The sequence below is a fragment of the Triticum dicoccoides genome, chromosome 4B, assembly GCF_002162155.2.
Source record: "Triticum dicoccoides isolate Atlit2015 ecotype Zavitan chromosome 4B, WEW_v2.0, whole genome shotgun sequence".
In the NCBI taxonomy this organism is placed as follows: domain Eukaryota; kingdom Viridiplantae; phylum Streptophyta; class Magnoliopsida; order Poales; family Poaceae; genus Triticum; species Triticum dicoccoides.
The window spans coordinates 6843287-6852891 of record NC_041387.1 but is presented as its reverse complement, the minus strand read 5'-3'; positions in this window follow the sequence as shown (position 1 = coordinate 6852891).

Sequence of the window (9605 nt, the reverse complement as noted above, 5' to 3'; positions counted from 1 at the left end):
CACTTAGTCTCGGGTTTAGGTTCAACCTTGGGTTTCTTCACTGGAGCAGCAGCTGATTTGCCGTTTCATGAAGTATCCCTTCTTGCCCTTGCCCTTCTTGAAACTAGTGGTTTCACCAACCATCAACAATTGATGCTCCTTCTTGATTTCTACTTTCACGGTGTCAAACATCGTGAATACCTCAAGGATCATCATATCTATCCCTGATATGTTATAGTTCATCACGAAGCTCTAGCAGCTTGGTGGCAATGACTTTGGAGAAACATCACTATCTCATCTGGAAGATCAACTCCCACTCGATTCAAGTGATCGTTGCACTCAGACAATCTAAGCACAAGCTCAATGATTGAGCTTTTCTCCCTTAGTTTGCAGGCTAAGAAAATCGTCGGAGGTCTTATACCTCTTGACGTGGGCACGAGCCTGAAATCCCAATTTCAGCCCTCGAAACATCTCATATGTTCCGCGACGTTTTGAAAAACGTCTTTGGTGCCTCAACTCTAAACCGTTTAACTGAACTATCACGTAGTTATCAAAACGTGTATGTCCGATGTTCGCAACATCCACAAACGACGTTTGGGGTTCTGCACACTGAGCGGTGCATTAAGGACAAAAGCTTTCTACTGATTGCATAATCGCTACTGTCAACTTTCAACTATATTTTCTCTAGGAACATATCTAAAACAGTAGAACTATAGCGCGAGCTATGACATAATTTGCAAAGGGCTTTTGACTATGTTCAGGATAATTAAGTTCATCTAATGAACTCCCACTCAGATAGACATCCCTCTAGTCATCTAAGTGATTACATGATCCGAGTCAACTAGGTCGTGTCCGATCATCACGTGAGACGGACTAGTCATCATGGGTGAACATCTTCATGTTGATCGTATCCTCCATACGACTCATGCTCGACCTTTCGGTCTCCTGTGTTCCGAGGCCATGTCTGTACATGCTAGGCTCGTCAAGTTAACCTAAGTGTTTCGCGTGTGTAAATCTGGCTTACACCTGTTGTATGTGAACGTTAGAATCTATCACACCCGATCATCACGTGGTGCTTCGAAACGACGAACTTTCGCAACGGTGCACAGTTAGGGGGAACACTTTCTTGAAATTTTAATGAGGGATCATCTTATTTACTACCGTCGTTCTAAGCAAATAAGATGTATAAACATGATAAACATCACATGCAATCAAATAGTGACATGATATGGCCAATATCATTTTGCTCCTTTTGATCTCCATCTTCGGGGCTCCATGATCATCATTGTCACCGGCATGACACCATGATCTCCATCATCGTGTCTCCATGAAGTTGTCTCGCCAACTTATTACTTCCACTACTATGGCTACTGGTTAGCAATAAAGTAAAGTAATTACATGGCGTTGTTCAATGACATGCAGGTCATACAATAAATTAAAGGCAACTCCTATGGCTCCTGCCGGTTGTCATACTCATCGACATGCAAGTCGCGATTCCTATTACAAGAACATGATCAATCTCATACATCACATATCATTCATCACATTCCTTTTTGGCCATATCACATCACATAGCATACCCTGCAAAAACAAGTTAGATGTCCTCTAATTGTTGTTTGCATGTTTTACGTGGCTGCTATGGGTTTCTAGCAAGAATGTTTCTTACCTACGCAAAACCACAACGTGATATGACAATTGCTATTTACCCTTCATAAGGACCCTTTTCATCGAATCCGTTCCGACTAAAGTGGGAGAGACTGGCACCCGCTAGCCACCTTATGCACCAAGTGCATGTCAGTCGGTGGAACCTGTCTCACGTAAGTGTACGTGTAAGGTCGGTCCAGGCAGCTTCATCCCACAATACCGTCGAAACAAGATTGGACTAGTAACGGTAAGCATATTGAACAAAATCAACGCCCACAACTACTTTGTGTTCTACTCATGCAAAGAATCTACGCAATAGACCTAGCTCATGATGCCCCTGTTGGGGAACGTAGCAGAAATTCAAAATTTTCCTACATGTCACCAAGATCTATCTATGGACAAACTAGCAACGAGGGGAAGGAGAGTTCATCTACATACCCTTGTAGATCGCTAAGCAGAAGCATTCAAGAGAACGGGGTTGAAAGAGTCGTACTCATCGTGATCCAAATCACCGGAGATCCAAGTGCCGAACGGACGGCACCTCCGCGTTCAACACACGTGCAGCCCGGTGACGTCTCCCATGCCTTGATCCACCAAGGAGAGAGGGAGAGGTTGGGGAAGACTCCATCCAGCAGCAGCACAACGGCGTGGTGGTGGTGGAGGAGCGTGGCAATCCTGCAGGGCTTCGCCAAGCACCGCGAGATATGAGGAGAAAGAGAGGTAGGGCTGCGCCAACAGGAGAAGAAACTTCGTGTGTTGGGCTGCCCCTTTGCCTCCACTATATATAGGGGGAGAGGGGGGGCTGCGCCCCCACCTAGGGTTCCACCCTAGGGGCGGCGGCCAGCCCAAGATCCCATTTGGGGGGCGGCCAAGGGGGGGAGAGGGGAAACTTGCCCCCCAAGTTAGGTGGGTGCGCCCCCCTTCCCAAACACTAGGCGCCTTGGGCCCTTGTGGGGGGGCGCACCAGCCCACCTGGGGCTGGTCCCCTCCCACACTTGGCCCATGCAGCCCTCCGGGGATGGTGGCCCCACTTGGTGGACCCCCGGGACCCTCCCGCTGGTCCTGGTACGTTACCGATAAAACCCGAAACTTTTCTGGTGACCAAAACAGGACTTCCCATATATAAATCTTTACCTCCGGACCATTCCGGAACTCCTCCTGACGTTCGGGATCTCATCCGGGACTCCGAAACAATATTCGGTAACCACATACAAACTTCCTTTATAACCCTAGCGTCATCGAACCTTAAGTGTGTAGACCCTACGGGTTCGGGAACCATGCAGACATGACCGAGACATTCTCTGGTCAATAACCAACAGCGGGATCTGGATACCCATGTTGGCTCCCACATGTTCCACGATGATCTCATCGGATGAACCACGATGTCGAGGATTCAATCAATCCCGTATTCAGTTCCCTTTGTCTAGCGGTATTGTACTTGCCCGAGATTCGATCGTCGGTATGCCGATACCTTGTTCAATCTCGTTACCGGCAAGTCTCTTTACTCGTTCCGTAACACATAATTCCGTGATCAACCCCTTGGTCACATTGTGCACATTATGACGAGTGGGCCCAACAGATACTTTCGGAGATACCTGTAGTGCACCTTTATAGCCACCCAGTTACGTTGTGACGTTTGGTGCACCCAAAGCATTCCTACGGTATCCGGGAGTTGCACAATCTCATGGTCTAAGGAAATGATACTTGACATTAGAAAAGCTTTAGCATACGAACTACGATCTTTGTGCTAGGCTTAGGATTGGGTCTTGTCCATCACATCATTCTCCTAATGATGTGATCCCATTATCAACGACATCCAATGTCCATGGTCAGGAAACCGTAACCATTTGTTGATCAACGAGCTAGTCAACTAGATGCTTACTAGGGACATGGTGTTGTCTATGTACCCACACATGTATCTGAGTTTCCTATCAATACAATTATAGCATGGATAATAAACGATTATCATGAACAAGGAAATATAATAATAATAACTAATTTATTATTACCTCTAGGGCATATTTCCAACAAGAGCACCACAAGAGTAGGGTATTATCTTCAAAGAGGGCCCGAACCTATATAATTTCTTGACCATACTCCCATTGTACTATTTGATAGATACAGTTGCTTCTACATACACACCCCTTATTATTGTCAGGATTATATCCACGACAGTTGGCAACCACCTTGGGGAGAGCGTCTATTGAGGTTTCTCGTCAACTCCTTTTGGCCGCATCCATTTTGGTGTCCTCGAGTTCGCCGTAGACGATTCAATTATGCTCCGTTGAATTGCACCAACATGTCAGCATGAGTATCCATTATCGGACCAATGGCCTAAGCATTTTGAGCCTTCAACTATGGGTTCGCATCAGCCGGTTGGTTTGGCGCCATGACGCTGTAGAAAGCTCTCAGGCAAGCCTCACCCATAGTTTTGTCATTCAGCAAGCCAGTTCATCGAGATGATGGACAATGAATAATTGATCCATCTGCTGGAGTCCGACTTCGAGGAGGAAGATGGCTGCGGGACTCAGAGTCCCATGTCGGAAGTTTTCATGGCTGGCACACCCCTAGTCTAGACTTTGATGGGGTGCACCGATCGATTCATCTCCCACAACCAGCAATGTTGTATCTTGTGACAGGCAACATCTCACCCAAGAAACCATCGAGCAGCTCCTCAACACCCCGATCTTAGGGGATTCACCGGCTGACAAAGTCTTAGAGGTGTCACATCATTCCACTCTGGCCGAGCATGCTCGCCTTGCGCAAAAGCCACCAGAACCTCATCGCGCGAGAGCAAGCGCTAGCGGACAACAGTCGGCAACATCAGCAGACGTCCCAGTCTGTAGTTTGACGAGGGCAAGATATCAACAACAAGTTTGCAGCCGAAGGCCCAGGTGACTCCCGAATCATGCGTACCCTGATTGAAAGTGTCTAGGCTTCGACTAGAGTGGCAGACACAATCCAACAACAGGGAGACAGAGACATCGCTGACGACATCCGGCAGCTGTCGAATTTCTTGAAGGTCACGGTCGTGCAGAACAACATGATTAAAAAATGTCTGGCTTCTCGCAGCAAAGTGCCTGTGGGAACCAAAAACCGAGTGCCAACAATAGCCTCTTCACACAAATGACAGTTGGCCAGGCGCAGGGCCGACAACTGTGTGGGGGGATGTGCATGAGCCATTTCCATGTCGCTGGGAGGACCCTCCTCGGTGGCGTGAGGACCCTTCTCCATGACACCGACTAGATTCTCCTTGACACCATGATGGCGTCTTACCACGGGGGCATAGAGATGTTCCCCGTGGTCAAGACGATTACTCTCAACAAAGACAGAGGACTCTTCCTCATCAATGTGATGATTCTCCATGCCATCAGAATGCTTATCCCCAACATCATGATTTTTCGCCTCGCAATCGGGATTGTTCACCTTGACAGTTGGATGACCAGCCACGCAGACAAGACGGTCAACGTCATAGGCGTGATGACTCGCCCTGACATAATAGAGATTCACCTAGGATACGGGCGAATTCTCCACACCAATGGGGTGACCAGCACTACGACACACGCAAAACCTTCGTTCAAAAGCGAGGGGATCATGCACACGATGCAAGGCATGAACAGGAGCATGACTGACCGAGTGGATCAGGATCCTTAGGCCCATTGTGCTTAAGTCAGAAGATCCGTATGGTTCCTTTACCCTATCGATTCTAGATGGGTTTTGGAATTTAGAAGTATGATGGAAACACCAAGTCGGAAACTTGGCTCGCAGATTACTATGATGGAAACACCAAGTCGGAAACTTGGCTCGCAGATTACCTATTGCCCGTGCAGATCGGAGGCGGTAATGAGAATCTATCTACGCGGAACTTGTCTCTTTCTTGGAGGGATGAACTAGAGCGAGGATCAACAATCTACCGGAAAAATAGTATTTACCCCTGAGAAGAGCTGGAGGATGTCTTCTTCAAGAACTTCTAGGGTATGTACACACATCTCGTAGGTTAATAGGAACTAATGTTTTTTGTGTGTGAGGGCCCAAGGAGGTGCTACTTGTGAGCTGCGTTGAGATTTTCTCGAAGAGGAGAGGATTGCAGTACAGTAGAGATAAGTATTTCCTTCAGTTAAGAACCAAGGTTATCAATCCAGTAGAAGAACCACATGAAACCTCGTTATCAGCACCTACACACAAAACAGCAAATATTTGCACCCAATGCGATCAAGGGGGTTGGCAATCCCCTTGTCGGTTGTTTGCAAGGATCAAATCTGATAGTAATAGATAGAAATAGAACACAAAATAAATTAACAGTAAATAAATTGCAGCAAGATATTTTGTGATAAAAGTAGACCCGAGGACCATAGTTTTCACTAAAGAATTCTCCGTTGAACAAAAAGCATACAATGGATAAACAAATTACCTTTGAAGACGTGTTAGGAGACCACTCGGGATTACATAGAGGTGGACCTCAGCTAAGCAACGCCGTGGAGGGCATCACAGAGGATAGAGCCATCCTGGCCTTCCAACGGGGTGTGAGGTACAAACACCTCCAGCTTAAGCTGGGGCTAACTAGGATTACCTTCATGCGCCTATTGATGGACATGACCAACCGATATGCAAATGGAGAGGAAGATGACATATTCCAAAAGGAGAACCTCAAACCAGCCGACTGCTCATAATGGGCAGAACAATTAGATTTGCAAGAGCGACAAGAACAAGCGCCGTCAAATAGACATTGGAGATTGTTGGAAATTCGCCCGCAGGATCGATCACATCAGAATAACACAAACACACCTGCACACAAAATTGATAGCCAAGGGCCCGTATCGTGCCCTTTGTTTTCCTCTTTATTTCTACACACACACACACACACACACACACACACACACACACATATATATATATATATATATATATATATATATATATATATATATATATATATATATATATATATATAGCAAACCGACCTGAGCCTAACTCCTAACCCAACACGGAAGTGACTCAAGTCCTAACCGGACTCTCCTAATCTAATAACCGGCAAGCTTGATCACAAGCCTACCATAACTCGGTACTACCACTAGTAGAAAAATACCTAATAGTCCCGGTTCGTAAGGGCCTTTAGTCCCGGTTCATGAACCGGGACTAATGGGTCGTTACTAATACCTCCACCCATTAGTCCCGGTTCAAACATGAACCGGGACCAATGTGCCTCCACGTGGCCCTGTGCGCCGAGCCCAGTCAAAGGGCCTTTGGTCCCGGTTGGTGGCACCAATCGGGACCAAAAGTCCATGTTTTTTTTGGAAAGTGGCTGCTTTAGGAGTTTTGGGGGTTATTTTTAGGTTGTTATATCAGCTAGCTAATAGAGAGAAGTGTCCTCTCTTATACCTTCGTCCTTGGTTTACCAACGCTGCTGCTATATATGTTCATTTTACCCGCTGATATAATAACTCGTGCATGCTCGCATACATCAGCATATATAATAACAAGTACTCGTCCTACTAATCATGCATCATCATACAACTTCTACTCGTTATTAATAATAAGTCATACGATCATCATCCTCATAGTCATGGAACCCAACCCTACATAATTGTTCTTAGCACATGATCATCAGTATCAGGTAGGACCTAAACACCCTTAAGGTAAAATAGCATAAAACAATATAGACTCTGACTCTTCATTATGAAGAATGGCGATCATCCTGTCTTTAATTTTTGCCCTTCGCTGAATGTTGCTTCCAAGAAGCTCCTTACGAATGTCCATACATTTTCTCCATTCTTTGATTGTCATGTCTCCACTTCTTTTAGAAACCCGGTATGGATAGTTCAGATTCGTAGGAAGACCTGGTTGTATGTTCAAAACATGAAGGCTACCGTGTGTATACATCAGATGAGGCACACAATCATTTGGGATTATCTGTTGAAAAACATAGTAATAACTTTGTAGTTAGCAATGATATGATGTACTAGTTTTAAAAGTGTGCAAAAAGATGCACGGATGTCGTAATAGTAAAAAATCTTACCAGGGTATCTCCATGATAGTTACCGTAGTTCAACACGTGCACTAGTGGCACGTATTGACCATAATGTTGAGGAGTTCGATTGTAGACATTGTAATTCTCAAGATCAGTACAAAATGCGACCAGATGATTTTTCTCCTGATAAGTTAGTTCGGAGCCTTCGGTGTAGTAGGTTCTGTCTACCATCTTCCGCACATTCTTTGAAGAATAAAAATAAGCTGTCAATGGAGAATAAGTTGTCAACTATTTTGAAATAAACAATATAAATTACTTAATAACTATGTTAAGCTCACATGAGGGAAGAATTGGAGGTGTATCCACAAGGACGAAAATCGTAGGTATCTCTTGCGCGATTGTAGGATCACCAAGATCCATGGTGACAAGCATACCCTCATCAAAACCATACATCTTGCAAATTGTTTCCCAATTTTTGGAACCAAAATGGGTTACACTCTGAGCATTGTACAACTTTACTTGAAAATCTACACCATGATGGGTACTTAGGATAATTCTTTTGGTTTCCATACTTTCATGGTCTTCAAAACCCATCCTCTCCAAGACATAGCGTATTGCAAAGCATGGGATAAGCTAGTCGAATTGGAAAAGATGAAAAATACACGTTAAAATAGTTGAAGTCGTGCTTAATTACGAAAAAAACTATTGTCGTCGTTGCGTACCATATGAACATCGAAGGTCTCCTCGAGCTTAATGCTGAAGCGCCGATCTTCGTCCAGATCAATGAACCTGTCGCAAATACCTCGGTCGTCGTGGCACCAGTCGCACTCCCCTAGGCGGTTTCCATCGTCCAAGTACGACATTTCCGGCCTAAGTTCATAATTCAAATATTAAATATATGTACTAAAAAACCTAAATCAGATCATTATTATTAATCACGGGTTGACTATCGGTGATGGTATGTAGCTCCTCCTTTCATTCCCGAGTGCATTATTACAACAAATTATCTAGCACACGGGAATGAAGGAGAAGCTACCCCCACGACGGCGTAAACCAAATATGAGCAGTCAAAGTAGGAGTACTTTTCCAATATGAGCATTCAATAAGTAAAACCAAATCGTAAAACAAAGTAGTATTCAAATTAGCATGCATTCAATTATAACCAAAAGTACATCATCTCTTGTGTCCGTACATCGTCAAATACTCCTCGAATACTATCATACATATAGCATCGCTAATTAATACAGCTAGAACCGTAGCGCCCGACGGGTATCGTCGCGGGCGGTGGACACCCAAAGATAAGGAACGATCACAGGATCATAGCTCCAGTGAGATCCCTGAAGAACCTGCCAGGTATTGTCGAACCTGCTCTCCAACGCAACCATGTAGCGACGGACGTGCTCGTCCTCCTCGCTGACACGGTGACGTACCACCTCCGCGGTGTCCGGAAGCCTCGGTACCGTCACTGGCCCACGCGACCGCCACCAAACAAGGATCGGGTCAACAACGGGCTGCCTCCTCACCAACCTACGTCCCCCAGAAGGTAGCACCTCCCAATACCAGCTCGGCGGAGCCCAGTCCCGAACAAGGCCCTGATCAAGCAGGCCTCCACCGCCGAGTCGACGACGACGAGGATGCGGGATAGGCATCGCCGACGTCGATGCGGGAACTACGTACTTCTATATATAGTTAAAATAAAGTAGTTTTATTAATTAAATCAACTATCTAGTTCAACTACTAAGCACTTACTATAAATAAATAAAGTAGTAATTATATTTTTCTAACTAGCTAGTTCAATTATAGTACTTAATTACTAACACAATCTAAATATCACCAAAAAAGTCTATTAACAATAATATCACCAAACATACTACGAACAAATTAATACCAAAAAAATCTATTAACAGAAAAAAATCTAACACAATATGAACACATTAATTACACCAAAAAAATCTAACACAATATGAACAAATTAATTACACCAAAAAAAAATCTATTAACAAAAAAAAATCTA